General features: G+C 41.8%; 1 long non-coding RNA gene across 1 annotated transcript; it reads right to left on the minus strand.

The window, feature by feature from the left end:
• Window positions 1-8,033: 8,033 nt before the first annotated feature.
• LOC142493682 (uncharacterized) lies at window positions 8,034-14,799 on the minus strand. The gene is made up of 3 exons (XR_012801186.1): window positions 14,333-14,799; window positions 12,781-12,981; window positions 8,034-8,397 (listed from the first exon to the last, which is right to left on the minus strand). It is a non-coding gene; the product is annotated as an uncharacterized LOC142493682 (long non-coding RNA).
• Window positions 14,800-16,388: the final 1,589 nt, after the last annotated feature.

The raw sequence follows: 16,388 nt of genomic DNA on the forward strand, positions 1-16,388 counted from the left end.
GCCCCCTAATACACCCTCTTTCACAAGATATCACAGATGGATGAAGTTATTATCCAGGTTATCGGTCAGGAAGTGAAAAGCAGACAAACCCGGACAGCTCAAACAAGAATATAATATATATAAGTGGGTCAACCATGATGGTCCAGATAATATATTTCCTGTTCCAGGCTTCATAACCTTAAACAAATAATTAAAGAGAAAAAGACAATATGAGAATGTAAATGTTATATGTATCCTCTGTTTAAAATAAGCATAAGTGGAACACGTAAAGTGCAATGTTTATTTGCTAACCTTCCCTCCCCACCCCTCTTTTCTTTCTGTACACCATGTATAAAATACTGAAATAAAAAGAAAGTTTAAAAAAAAAAAATATATATATATATATAATATATATATATATATATATATATATATAATATATATATATTATATATATATATATATTTTTTTTTTTAATAATAAGGTTTAATAATCCATGGACAAGACAAATGCACACTCACACTTTGTCAGAAATAAAAAGGCATGTTATGGGACTAGCCCATGCACCAGATGAAAGTGAGGTTTCACCGTCGCCCTCGGTATTGGATGCGGTGGGAGTCTTTGCAGATTGATGTTGCTGCTGTTGTGTTTGCTGGAAAGGGTTTTAACCTAAAACCGGAACACCTCCGTTGACTGCAGCCGCCGTTTTGGTTGGAGAAGGGCGCTGTCTTTCACAATTTTTTATATATATATATATATTGTGACAGAAACCAGGGGTTGGTAATAAACTCCATATACAGGGCTCCCAGGATACTGAACAGTTTCTGTCCTGTCTAAGCTGAACAGGGCAGCCTCGTGGTACAGGCACTCCATTCCACAGTTTGTCTGCTGCCTGTTTTCTGTCACCTGTCATGCTGATTAGAGTTCAGGTATATAAGACCTGTTTCCTGTTTCCTCTGAGCCCCGCCCAAGAGCCTGGAAGGCTGCTGAACTGCAGAGGGGTGAGAAAGCCTCTTTCCCAAATCGCTTCATTCATTCTGTTAGTTTGTCTAAAGACTGCAAAGGTACTTATTTTGTTGGTGGAAGTGGACAAGCCACTTCCAACTCTGAGTCAGGGACATCTAAGTTTAAGTTATCGCTCAGACGAGCAGCTTTTTTGTTTGGCTTTGTTTTCTGTTTAAACTGTGGCAGTCTCAGTGCCTGGGACTGAATAAACCAGGCATAGCCTGTTTAAAGGAACAGTACGTGACGTCTCATCATTTAACCTACCCTAAAAGACCGTGCTCTAACAGTCCCGGACAGACGGCGGAGCCCCGGAGTAAGCCGTTTGTCACATATGGTGGAGAATGCGGGCAGAACACTGAAAGGTCTGGGGGTTAAAGAACTTTAAAAAAAAAAAAAAAAGAAGGTTTTTTTTTTCTCTCTCTCCAAACAAGATGGAAGACGTGGTGAGTGCGCTGGTACGCAATGTCGCTGTCCAGAAAGACGCGAATGAAGCCCAGCAACAGGCGAGTGAAACCCAGCGACAGCTGTTAATAGCCCAGCAAGAGACTAATGCAAACCAGCAAGAGACAAACCGCCTGCTGAGAGAGGAGCAAAAGCGGTTCGCTCAGGGCTTACAGCAGGAACTCGAGATCCTGAGGGGGACTATCAGTAACCTTCCACTGGCAGAGGCAGCCCCAGTTCCGAAAATGACCAGGGCAAGCCACTACCTTCAGAAGATGGGACCCTCGGATGATGTGGAAGCCTATCTTCTCACGTTTGAACGCACGGCACAGAGAGAGGGATGGCCAGAAGCTGAGTGGGCTGGTCTAATCGCACCCTTCCTAAGCGGCGAACCCCAGAAGGCTTACTTTGATCTAGAGCCAGCCGAAGCTAACGTCTATGCAAAATTGAAGTTCGAGATCCTCGCCCGCCTCGGCGTAATCACGGCTGTTCGTGCCCAAAGGTTTCACGCATGGTCCTTCACGATGGATAAAGCCACCCGAAGCCAGATGTATGACCTCATCCACCTCGCCCGGAAGTGGCTACAACCCGAGATCAACTCAGCAAGCCACATCGTGGAACGGTTGGTCATGGACCAGTTCTTGAGGAAACTTCCCTCTGCCTTACGCCGTTGGGTCAGTTGGAGTGACCCCCACAATGCGGATGAGCTTGTGGCCCTTGTAGAAAGGTACAGTGCAGCAGAAGAGCACCCGCAACCCACAGTCGTGGAGCAACCCCACTATCCGAGGTTCCAGGACTCTTCCAGAGACGGTAAAAGGGTACCGGGGTTAAGGGGCGCTGAAGAGCGGCGACCACCTTCACGCCGCTCCAGCAACAGTGGTTCGCACACTAAGGGCAATAGCCAACATGGGGAGCCGGGAAAAGGCTCTAAGTGGGACACAGACTATGTACCTAAATGTGTAAATTGTCATGAGAGGGGCCACACAGCAAAAATCTGCCCACTAAATGATGAGCCCATGCAATGCAACAGCGTGGAACCTTATTCGCTGTTGTCCCAATGTATGGGCCCTAGCCCAGAGGACCCCTTGAATAACCATCTGTGGGCATTTGTAAAGGTTAATGGTAAGAGGGTTCGGGCACTTCTTGACTCTGGGAGTATGGTCACACTAGTGTCCGAATACCTATTGCCCATTAAGAAGAAACAGGTAAACAGTTCACAAAGAGTGGCAATTTGTTGTATACATGGGGATAATCATGAATATTCCACTGTTGATGTTTTTTTTGAAACAGAATTTGGTTCTTTAGATTTCAAGGTGGGTGTTGTACCCAAACTGGCACATGATGTGTTAATAGGGACCGACTTTCCCCATTTTCTAAAAATGTGGTCCCCAGCTCAGAATAGCGCCCAGAGTTCAATAGCAGACCATAACGAAGTGTTAGAAGAAACAAATCCTTTCCCTTTTTCAGAAATGGAGGTTGACGAGGGCCCAAATAAGAAGGGGGAAAAGGAGGAGTGCTGTGAAATTCCCTTCCCCATCACTACTTTGGTAGGGAATACCCCAAATCAAGATGTTGATCAGGCACTTACCACCCCAGTACAGGATAAGACCCTCGCTGACCTAGAGGTCAGTCCTGGGAGTTTTAAGAAGGCCCAGTGGGAGGACCCCACATTAGCGGTAGCAAGGGGAAATATACGGGACCAGAATAGTACTCATGGCCAACCAGATAGGTCACTTGCTTACCCCTACTTCGAGGTAGAGAACGACCTAGTATATCGGGTTGATAAAAGAAAATCAGTTACAACTAAACAATTGTTGGTACCACGGACATTCCGTAACGTAGTATTACACCTCGCACATAGTCATCCATTGGGGGGACACCTAGGGGTGGAAAAGACAAAAGAAAAGGTTCTCCGAAGCTTTTATTGGCCTGGGGTTCTGGCAGAAATTACAAACTATTGTTCCTCATGCCCAGAATGTCAGATCACCGCCCCGTTCAAAGCATACCGCAGCCCATTGGTACCCCTTCCCATAATAGAGGTACCATTTGACCGGATTGCTATGGATCTAGTAGGACCCCTAATAAAGTCTGCTAGGGGACATCAGCATATATTGGTAATATTAGATTATGCTACCCGATATCCGGAGGCAGTTCCCCTACGTAGCACCTCTGCTAAAAACATAGCAAAAGAGTTAGTACTTCTGTTTTCCCGGGTCGGAATTCCTAAAGAGATCTTATCTGACCAGGGAACACCATTTATGTCCCAAGTAACAAAAGAGCTATGTAAACTCCTAAAAATCAAGCATCTCAGAACCTCAGTCTATCATCCACAAACAGATGGTTTAGTGGAAAGGTTCAATAAAACCTTAAAGAGCATGTTACGCCGGGCGGTCGATAAGGATGGGAAAAACTGGGACTGTTTGTTACCATACCTGTTATTTGCCATTAGGGAAGTTCCCCAGTCATCCACAGGCTTCTCCCCGTTTGAACTATTGTATGGCCGACATCCAAGGGGCTTACTGGATATAGCCAAAGAAACTTGGGAACACGAGGTTACCCCTTACAGAAGTGTAATAGAGCATGTTGCCCAAATGCAGGACCGCATTGCTGCAGTCCTACCCATAGTGAGGGAACACATGGAGAAAGCTCAAGAAGCACAAAGGAATACGTATAATAAGGGTGCTAGGGTCAGAATTTTTTTTCCAGGTGATAGGGTACTAGTTCTGGTTCCCACCGTGGAGAGTAAATTCCTTGCTAAATGGCATGGGCCATATGAGGTCTTGGAAAGAGTGGGAGAAGTAAATTATAGGGTAAGGCAGCCAGGTAGGAGGAAACCTGAGCAAATTTACCATATAAACCTACTCAAGCCCTGGAAAGATAGAGAGGTCTTGTTAACCCTAGTACCCCCAGGTCCGTCAGAGAATCAAGAAACTGACCCAGAGGTTAGCATAGCTGAAACACTGTCCGTGCATCAGAAACGAGAGGTCCAGAGTTTAGTGAGAAGGAACAAAGAAATCTTCTCTACACAGCCAGGTAAAACTAACGTAATTAAACATGACATAGTCTCTGAACCGGGGGTCCGAGTTAACCTTAAACCGTACCGAATCCCAGAGGCCAAGAGAGAGGCTATAAGTTTAGAGGTTAAAAAAATGCTAAAACTAGGCGTAATTGAGGAATCCCAAAGTGGGTGGAACAGCCCTATAGTTTTAGTCCCAAAGCCAGACGGTACAGCAAGGTTTTGTAATGACTACCGGAAACTAAACGCGGTGTCAAAATTTGATACTTATCCTATGCCCAGGGTGGATGAACTTGTAGAGAGACTGGGCAAAGCCCGATATCTCACAACCCTAGACCTAACAAAAGGGTACTGGCAGGTTCCCCTCACAGAAAGGGCAAAAGAAAAAACAGCCTTCTCAACCCCAGACGGCCTCTTTCAATATAAGGTGCTGCCTTTTGGCTTACATGGAGCTCCCGCCACATTCCAAAGAATGATGGATAAAATTTTAAAACCACATGTTCGGTACGCTGCCGCCTACCTGGATGATGTGGTAATCCATAGTGAAGATTGGCAGTCCCACCTTCCAAAGGTCCAAGCTGTGCTCGACGCAGTTCGGTCTGCTGGACTAACTGCTAACCCCGCTAAATGCACTATTGGTCTGGAGGAGGCCAAGTATCTGGGGTATTCTATTGGTAGAGGGTTACTCAAACCACAAACACTCAAAGTAGAGGCGATACAAAATTGGCCAAGGCCAGTCACAAAAAAACAAGTAAGGACCTTTTTGGGGTTAATTGGCTACTATAGGAGGTTTATTCCCAATTTTGCAACTAAGGCAACCCCACTAACCGACCTCACAAAAGCAAGAGGACCGCTAATGGTAAAGTGGTCCCCCGAAGCCGAACAGGCCTTTAGAAGCCTGAAAGAAGCTCTCTGTGCCCAACCAGTGTTGGTCACACCTGACTTCTCCAAAGAGTTCGTAGTCCAAACCGACGCATCTGAGGTAGGGCTGGGGGCGGTACTCTCCCAGGAGTCTCAAGGGGAGGAGCACCCCATCCTTTATTTAAGTAGGAAACTAAATCCCCAGGAGAAAAATTACTCCATAGTCGAGAAAGAGTGTCTCGCAATAAAGTGGGCTGTAGAGACACTCAAGTATTATCTGTTGGGGAGAAAGTTCCGATTGGTCACAGATCATGCACCCCTTACCTGGATGTGTCAAAATAGGGAGAAGAACGCTAGGGTGACCAGGTGGTTCCTAAGCCTACAGCCCTTTAAATTTTCTGTGGAACACAGGTCGGGGCACAAACATGGCAATGCCGACGGGTTGTCAAGGATGCACTCCCTAATATCCATGGTCGCTCACCCCTCGAGGTCTGAGCTGGGGGGGAGGATATGTGACAGAAACCAGGGGTTGGTAATAAACTCCATATACAGGGCTCCCAGGATACTGAACAGTTTCTGTCCTGTCTAAGCTGAACAGGGCAGCCTCGTGGTACAGGCACTCCATTCCACAGTTTGTCTGCTGCCTGTTTTCTGTCACCTGTCATGCTGATTAGAGTTCAGGTATATAAGACCTGTTTCCTGTTTCCTCTGAGCCCCGCCCAAGAGCCTGGAAGGCTGCTGAACTGCAGAGGGGTGAGAAAGCCTCTTTCCCAAATCGCTTCATTCATTCTGTTAGTTTGTCTAAAGACTGCAAAGGTACTTATTTTGTTGGTGGAAGTGGACAAGCCACTTCCAACTCTGAGTCAGGGACATCTAAGTTTAAGTTATCGCTCAGACGAGCAGCTTTTTTGTTTGGCTTTGTTTTCTGTTTAAACTGTGGCAGTCTCAGTGCCTGGGACTGAATAAACCAGGCATAGCCTGTTTAAAGGAACAGTACGTGACGTCTCATCATTTAACCTACCCTAAAAGACCGTGTTCTAACAGTCCCGGACAGACGGCGGAGCCCCGGAGTAAGCCGTTTGTCACAATATATATATATATATATATATATATATATATATATATATATATATAAAAAGGACAGATTGAAGATGTTAACCTACAGCACAGAACTTTCCCCCCCCCCCAAGTGATTCAGTGGTGTATGCAGCAATTATATTTACTGGTATGAGAAAGCAAACAATATAAAAATAACAAAAACAGCTCAATTTTTTGAGACAAAAGACATAAGCCGTGTACATACAGTTTATAGTGAAACAATGTCATGTCAGACCTCAGCCGCCTTTTCTCAAGTCTTGGTGCTGGATCACAACTGTACCAGTCCTTAAAGTAGTGACTCCATTCCCACCATAGAGAACCTGCTTCCCGTGCGGTGCATACTGTTACTGTATTTGGAGGGGTGATGATGTCACGTACACTATAAGTGGTGTGGATCCCTAATAAGTTCAAAAAAATTCTGCAGGCATAATAAGTCCATAATGTTTGAAGCGGACACGAGCTCTCCAAAACACTGAAATACAAACAAAGAATATGATGCAGAGGCCACCCATGTACAGTATGCAGGCTTGAGAAAAGGCTGGTGAGGCCTTAAACATCGCCATGTTTCACTACAGATAGTATAGACAAGGGTATATCTCTTGTCTAAAGATATTATTATGTTGTGTAGCCAATTCCCTTGGACTACTAATTCTCTGGCCCCTCTAGCACTGTACATCCCAGTAAAGAGTGGGCAGTGTTGGGAACAAATCCTGCAGGGCCTGGTTGTACTGTTATATGTGTGTTACCTAATAAAGTTCAGGAGTAGCCGGTATTACAAGGGGGGCCTATGACTGATAGGAGGCCGGCTTACAAGCCACTTCCCTGGGAAGGAGGGGGTTTCCCTCTAGAGTAAGGGTTCTGGGAGTTAGTTCTGTGCTGCCCTCCCTGTTTTGAGGACACAGCAGTAAGTCTCTCCTGTACAGGAGTGGGCTGAGGCCTTGACCTGTTAGGGGATAAGGTATGCTGAGGAGGGGTGCTCAGGGCCTCAAGCCCGGGGTACTGCCTTCAGCGAATGGAACCTGTAATGATGTACTGAACCTAATAAACTCCAGTTATACCCTCTCTGGTGTGATGTCTGGAGTGTGAACACTAAGAAGAGTTGCCTATGAGGTTCACATTGGCTGCACCAGGACCCTCCTGGGCTGGAGGCGCTGCGCTGGCCGAAGAACCATCACTGAGAGCCTGTCCTGATGCCTCCCTATACCATAGCGGAGTTCTCAGGCCTTCTGTTCTTCCTAACATGTATGCACCCGCACCAGAATACACCGGTAGTTATATGATCTCACTTAGGGTGGGGGAAAAGGTGTTATAGTTGTTTGTTTGTTTTCTCCTTTGGTATTGTCTGCTTTTGGAAACCAGTAAATATCATTGCTGCATACAACACTGAATCGTTTTTTCTTTTTTCTTTTGTGATGATGGTTCACATCTATTGTCACGGGAGACCACCTTTATACCTTTACACCTTTATACTGGGATCATATCACTGAGCAAAACCAAATGATAAAACAAATTGTCATTTATTCCACTGAAACAGATGTACACACAGTGGATTACAAACTGCAAGAGAAAGACACACTTACTGGGGGTCTGAGGAAAAAAAACTAGACTTTCCCAGCTTCTACAGTCCATAAAACATAGTTTGAAGTTGACCGGGACTTAGCCCGACAAGTCCTGCAACTCAAATCAGCATGAAGCTTCTGACGCCACCTCTGTGTCCACTCTGGAGACACCGAAATCTCTTGACCGGGAGAGCACCAAACGTCCTGGTACTCTTTTAGGCTTGAAGTTCCAGCCGCGACCGCTACGTTCTCTTCTTAGAACTTGGCCCCGAAAAGTGGGACTTAGAAAATGTCTTGCCTTGAAATTTCTGAAGCTGGCTCGCGTCTATTTCTCCAACAGCATCTTTTGGTGATTTCAAATTTGCCGCTTCTGTCTTGGCGCTCAAACGTTAGAGAATCTCTAAGGTTCTGTGTGTCCTAAACCTCCAGTGATGAATCCTACGGTGTATAAGAAAGTGGTTAGAGGTAGAAGTAGAGGTTCACCATCCAAGGTGGGTGGGTGTACAACCTGCAATGTATGACTCTGTGAAGTAATCAAATGTAATTTTGTGTTTTGCACAGGTTGTTCATCTGCAGGATGGCCCAGCAAATTTGGCCCAAGTGGGGACCATTGGATTCCACCAGAGGGAGAGTGTGGCCCTGGGTAGTTTTGGGCTATAGGTCTGCCTCCTCCCGGCAGTAATCCCTAGTAAGGGTGGGATGCCAGGAGTAATTATGGGTTTTCCCCACTCCTTGCAGTGCAGTGAGTCAGAGAAGGTAGTGTCATCAGGCGTTGTGTCCAATTAGAGACACAGGGGGGGTGCTTACTAGATCTGTACTTAATGCATTGTACTTCCTGATTTAGTCAGTCTGCCTCTACCGTGGCAGGTGTCAGGGCTCTGGCAGGCTTGAGGCCCTCCCTCCAGGGAGCGGGGAGGGAAACCAATACCTCCTATCCCACAAGGGGATAGGGGAAGAGCAAGGACCACTCTCGGTGCCCTTTGGCTGGGAGTGAATCCAGGGACATCCAGAGGGTGTGAAGACCCTTCTATTGCTCTCTACCTGTGGCTGCAAATAAAGGAACCCCAAATAAAGCATCCTGAGTTTTATAGAAAAAACAGCAAAACAGGTAGCGCTAACTAATAGCAAAGATATATATATAATGTTTAAAACACCTAAGGTGTGGACCGAGGTACACACTTAAGGGGCTGCCTGGTGATACAACAAACTGACCCCCTGGTCAGAACAAGAAAGTGGAAGAAAAAATGTATCTGTAGGTGCCTGTTCAAACAATACCAATAAAAAGGATATAAAACCAAGCCTGTTGGACGATCAGGAATGACTCCTCATGGTGTGCTTAAAAAAAAGAAAGCACAATACATAGCGTAATACTGTTATATAAAGGACAAACAACACTAAAGACAACATAAATCTGAGATATCAATTAGGAACTAATAAAGATAAAAACATTTAATAACAAATTAATAAGCATACATAGACGTAAAAACAATGGGACACAATAGATTGAATATGCACTCTGCAACACCGGTGGATGCTGATGAAATGCTCACTCACCAGATGGATATTGTAAGCAGGCAGTGGATATATTAGAGAGTATCCCCTCTCGGTGAAGTATGCTGTGTACTCCTGGGCGTCTCCATTGGTGCGTGTACGCCCGCCGGCGTGTGAGCAGATGATTTCCCACAAAGCACAACACGGGACGCGTAGCTACTCCAGGTCTGCAGCCGCAGATTCGACACAGCGACACAGCGTCACAGGAACAGGCCGCCAGCTGTCTGTATAGCAGCAACGCTTCATTCTTGCCGGGGGGAGATTCGCCAAACACTTTGTATCAGAAGTGCAATAAAAGCCACCCTACGCGTTTCGAAAGCTGAACTGCTTTCTTCCTCAGGGGTTTAAGATAATACAATAATACAAAGTCCATAGATGGTTCCTTAAGTAGAGAGTCCTTAATTTAATCAATTAGTTCCGCCTGCAGACTTATGCACATGCGCACTGAAGCAATGGAGTCAGTTCTTAGTCAATATTGTGTGTTTTTCACACATGCGCACTGGAATAGTCCATAGCACTGTTTATTTGTGCCGCTGCAGTTTGGAAACTCAGCTGATGACAGACAAAACAATACAATACAAACAGTACAAAGCAACATAGGTGTAGTGTGTAAATAAACCTAAAAGTTAAATGTGTGAATAATTTGACTACTAAGTGATATATAACAATAAAAACTTTTTATACCAGTGATTCAAATGTGTGGTGAATACGTCAATATTGGTCAAATAAAGTGAATGCAATGTTAAGTGAATTAATATTCATTATGATGTGTGTGAAATATATTGGGTAAATAAGTGTACTATAAGTGAATAACTAAAGAACACATGTGATTAAAATACTTGTATAAAAGTACAGAATCAAATATAGGAGTTAAACTTCCAAATGGACAAATTGCAGTGAAAGGCAAAAGTGGATGCCTGATACATATGTCTTATGATGCAGTGCAGGGTTATCTTACCAAAAAAGCTTTGAGATCAAATTCTACATTTAATCCTAATGGGGATAATATTTTAAGTTCATAAGTCCAAAAGGATTCTCTCCTCCCTAGTAGGCTCACAGTGTTTCCTTCTCTCCAATGTGGTGTGATGTTTTCTATTGCAATACATTTTAGACCTTTTGGATTTTGATTGTGCACTTGAAGAAAATGATTGGACACACTATGTGTAGTTAAACCAATTTTAATATTATATGTGTGTTCATACAGGCGTCGTTTGACACATCTGGTGGGCATGCCCACATACTGCAGACGACAGGGACATTCAAGCAAATAAATTACAAAAGGGCTATTGCATGTAATGTGTTGTTTTATTTTATAATTTTTTGAAGTGTTGTTGGATGTAAATTCTCATGATTTGATACTATATTTACAAGCAGTACATCTATTGCAAGTATAATATCCCCCGCGAGACTGTGCTTTGTTAGAAGCAGGCTGCAGCGATGGACAACTTGGTGCCAATCTTTGTCCTATATTAGGAGCTTTAGTAAATATAATTTGAGGATTGTCTGGCAATATGCCTTCTATTTCTCTATCCTTTTTTAATATTGGCCAGTGTTTTTTAAAGATTTTGCGTATATTAGGTGCCATTTGATTATACTGGGTGATGAATGCCAAATTAGATGACTTATTCATATTTTTACTTTTATTTTTATATTGTAAAAGATTGGTTCTGTCCATCGCTGCAACTTCAGTAATAACTTGATCTAGGTCCCGAGAGGAATATTTACTTTCTATGAATTTGTTTTTAAGATCTTCCGCTTGACTGATAAATGTATCTGCATGTGAACTATTTCTTTTTAAATGAATAAATTGACCCTTTGGTATATTTTTAACCCATGTAGGGTTATGATGACTTTGTGCATGAAGATAATTATTAGATTGGACAGGTTTAAAATATGTACTGGTGTGGATAGAATTATCTATAATTTTAATCTCCAAATCTAAGTATTCTATTTTCGTGGGACTAGTGACAAAAGTGAACTTTAAATTATTAACATTATTATTCATATATATCTGAAAATTATTTAACTGTGCTAATGTGCCCGACCAAATAAAAATAATATCGTCTATGTAGCGCCGCCAGAGCACCAAACTTGCACCATATGGGCAGTTGGACCATATATGTTGTTCCTCCCAGCTGCCCATAAATAAATTAGCATAGCTAGGTGCAAATTTGGTGCCCATAGCGGTGCCACATACTTGTAAATAATATAATTTGTTAAAGTAAAAAAAATTGTGAGAAAGTATAAATGTAATGCCCAGAATAAGAAAATCAATATACTCCTTGGAAATAGACGGATCATTATTCAGAGTGTTTAGAACAGCTGCACATCCTTGTTCATGATTTATAATTGTGTATAGAGAATTAACATCCGCTGTTACTAAATGATAATGTGGTTGCCATTGAATGTCCTGTAAGGTCTGCAGTATGTGGGTAGTGTCCCTTAAGTATGATGGTAACTGAATTACGTATTTTTGTAACTGTTTATCAATATACTGGGATAAATGGGATGTTAAAGACTGAATGCCCGAGATAATGGGGCGACCGGGGGGAAATTGTATGTTTTTGTGTATTTTAGGTATTATGTAAAATAGGGGTAATCTGGGGTAGGTATTGTAAAGAAAATCAAATTGTTTTTGTGTAATTATATGTTGATCTAAACCTAATTGTAAATAATTATAAAGTTGTTGTTGGTACTGTATGGTAGGGTTTGAGGGGAGGGGTTGGTAAGTAGATTTATCATCCAAAATTCTCAAGGATTCCTGGATGTAATAAGATCTATCCATAATTACCAACCCCCCCCCCCCCCCCTTGTCTGCCGGTTTTATTATAATGGTATCATTTTCTTCAAGTGCACGTAGGGTTAACTTTTCATCTTGGCTCAAATTATCTATTTTAATTTTGAAATTCCGGCTCTGAGTCTCTAAATCATCAGTTACCATTTCGGCAAATGTGTCTACAAAAGGGCCGCTAACAAATTTTGGGAAGAATGTAGACGGATTCTTAAAAGTAGAATGAGTAGAGGTAGTGGTAGTAATGGGTAAATTTGTATTACTATCAATTTTGGACAAAGCATCTCGTTGGAAATATTTTTTCAAACATAATTTGCGTACATAGCGCTGGACATCTATGTACAATTTGAAACTGTCAGGTCTCATAACTGGTGCAAAGGATAAACCTTTGGATAACAATTTGCTTTCTTTAATAGAAATAGGATATTGACTTATGTTGAAAATATTACTGTATGTATGTTTCTTCAATGTTTTTGTACCTTGCCCAACTTTTCTCCCTCCTCTCGTTCCTCTAAGGTGTTTTTTTCTTTTTCTGTTGTCCTTTGTGGAGTTCTCTTTTCCCAATAAGTCTCTGATCGCTTCTCTTGCGTGTTTTGGATCCCTGGATTGTCTCCAATCTAAAAAAGAGAATATAGTTTTCTCTTCTTCACGACTGTGACCGGGGAGGTGTTGTTCCATGTCTAGATCAATAAGAGGTTGATATTTGTTATGATGGTAATGCTGATCAAATATACTATCATTATCATTTCTTGGTAAGTGAACTAATGGGGTGGGAGGAACAGGTGGAGTGGAGGTCTTAGATTTATTGACATAAGTACCCAATTTCGTATTGGAAGGTGTGTGAGATCTCTTAGGGTGTCTAGGGGATACAAACTGCACTGCATCTGAAGATAACTCTTTGGTACTCACAATGTTTTTTCTATAGGTAGATGGTATTTTATGGGAGTAATCCTTGGAGTATCTATCCTTGCTAATTTTATATTTCTCACTTTCATATTTGGGTTTTTTCCAATTTCTGTAGCATCCAGTAGCATAATCAATTTTGTCCCTTTGGAACTTTATTTGTTTTGAAACAATAGTATCCTTCTGCAATTTGTCCATTTTATTTTTAATCCTAGTTTCCAACATAGGCAATTCACTAAATATCCTTTCATATCATTAATTTCTTTATCCAATGTTTCAAGACAAATTTTACGTTTAGATATTAATAGGCGCATTAATTCGAATGAACAATTGTCAAGTATGTGATTCCATTCGAGAATGAATGTTTCACTTTGGAAGTCAGTAGTTGGCTTTTTAAATAGCCTAAGACCTCGGGGGATTCGTTTTTGTTCTACATACTTCTCAATAGTGATCGCATCCCACAATTGTTTGTTTTCATTTATAAGTAATTTTTCTAATTTGTCAGCCATTTTTTGTATATCATTCGAAGCATTATCAACCACAATGGGGATTTCTTCATCCGAAAAAATGCTGTTAATATCTATATTTCTGCTGACTTTGTGCAAATAATTGAGACATAATTGGTTTATAGAAAGCTGCTAACCTGAAAGGGGGAACTCACATAGAAAAAACAGCAAAACAGGTAGCGCTAACTAATAGCAAAGATATATATATAATGTTTAAAACACCTAAGGTGTGGACCGAGGTACACACTTAAGGGGCTGCCTGGTGATACAACAAACTGACCCCCTGGTCAGAACAAGAAAGTGGAAGAAAATATGTATCTGTAGGCCCCTGTTCAAACAATACCAATAAAAAGGATATAAAACCAAGCCTGTTGGACAATCAGGAATGACTCCTCATGGTGTGCTTAAAAAAAAGAAAGCACAATATATAGCGTAATACTGTTATATAAAGGACAAACAACACTAAAAACAACATACAGCTGAGATATCAATTAGGAACTAATAAAGATAAAAACATTTAATAACAAATTAATAAGCATACATAGACGTAAAAACAATGGGACACAATAGATTGAATATGCACTCTGCAACACCGGTGGATGCTGATGAAATGCTCACTCACCAGATGGATATTGTAAGCAAGCAGTGGATATATTAGAGAGTATCCCCTCTCGGTGAAGTATGCTGTGTACTCCTGGGCGTCTCCGTTGGTGCGTGTACGCCCGCCGGCGTGTGAGCAGATGATTTCCCACAAAGCACAACACGGGACGCGTAGCTACTCCATTGTAGGACAGACAGGTTCAAGAGCTAACACTGTAAAACCCTAAATATGGATCCGAGGTAATCAGCAGGGCATAATACCTTTATTGATGGCCTGGTTACCCCCTCACTGTCACATCTATATTCTGTCCTGTAAAAATGATGTACAATGGATGGTGATCCTCAATCCAGTTGTTTCTGACTGTTGCTAGCTGTATTCGTCTTACTTTATGAGATTATATTCTAATGACTGTAATGACTGACTGGTATATTAATAGTTTATTTCCTGTACTGTTTAGTAGAAAAGGGAACTGAAACCAATCATCACAGGTAGTGTCGAACTTCGGCCTGTGAACTTTCTTTGCAAAAGCCTGCAAAAATTTGATCGAACATTTTGTTATTCAAACACCACGCAAAAGCAAACAATTCAGCCTAAATCTGTATTTTGCTGGTTTTTTTCCTGAAAGGCTGTTGTTTTTGTTATTGGTTGGTGTTTTTAAAGCAAATTTTTTGCTTTCACGTACAGTCGTTGAATTTTCACATAATTAAGCACATTTTTGCTGTAGCTTATTCAAATTTTCGAATTACTTGCGTACTTGAATTAAAAAAAGAATACATAGAGCCAACTTTTTTCAAAATACGAAATATTTGCGAAAAATTGAACTGGGGAAGAAACGTCATATTCGGAGAAGATGCGAAGATTGGCGAACAGTTTGGCCATTACTAATAATAGAGTTAAAGTAAGAATGCAGGATCACATTCTCTATGCCCAACGAAGGAGAATACGGATGCATTCTACAGTATTTAGTCAAAGGTTAATGACCTTCAATAACAATTTCGCTGTCGGATTTCAGTTACACATTAAGCACATTAGACCTTGGCCGTAACTGGAAGTTGGCACTGTAACATGCATGGATAGGTTGAATAATGTATATAGTCTCTTAAAGTTGATGTTCAACTTGACATTACATCTACATCCTAATCTAACATTCAACCTTGCAATCAGCTTTTGTTTGTTTGTGTTCTTAGTATTTTAACTTGATATATACAAGATTTTATGAATAATGTTATTTACCCACTTCACTGCCACCAGGGCCTGCATATGACATTGCTCTGCGGTTTAGGTTTTAATGATCAGAATGAGCAGCCTACATTATAATATGCTGATAACTTATCTGCAAGGAGGAGGAACACAGACTATCACTATCTTATGGTCTCTGGTATCTTATCATATATATTATCGTGAAACACGTGAAAACACAAAGTGCAAAACAAATCCTGTGTTGTAGTATATTTATATTTAAAAGTGAAGCTACTCACAAGACATTCAAAATGCTTTCAAGATGGCATGTAAGTGAACACTCAAGAACCCCAAATCGCTGTCTTATCCGTTTCCTGACGCTTCCACGCTCCTACCTGGCATTGCTCCGGAGTCATGGCCCAGATTCACAAAGCTCCATTATGTCAGGGCTCATAAGTTTATGTTCCCTGAAGTTAAAGCAAATCCACAAAGCAAAATACATGCAAAAAATAAAAATAAAAACAGCCATTATTTATCTCATTAGAATATATACCCTGAAACCCACCTTCAAACAACACATGGAGTGCACAAAAAGTACCTGATATACATGTGAAATATGCTAATTGGGGTCATTTAAATATACTTTGCATACTGTATGCCATTAGCATTAATCCCAGGTATATCACGTGTGCTCCTTTTGAAGTGAAACGTCTTTGCTGGCGCCTACAGGGTTTTCATGGGAAAAAATCCTTACCTTGTAACGAAAATCCGTAACGCGGGTAACATCAAGCTCCAAATGGGTGCACGCCTGTCGTGCTAGCGCATGCGTACAAAACCACCGTTTCAAGCCGCACGGAGGTTAAAAACACTGCCCTGTATCGCCGCACATGCGCAGTGG

Source organism: Ascaphus truei, chromosome 1 (genome assembly GCF_040206685.1).
Source record: "Ascaphus truei isolate aAscTru1 chromosome 1, aAscTru1.hap1, whole genome shotgun sequence".
Taxonomy (NCBI): Eukaryota; Metazoa; Chordata; class Amphibia; order Anura; family Ascaphidae; genus Ascaphus; species Ascaphus truei.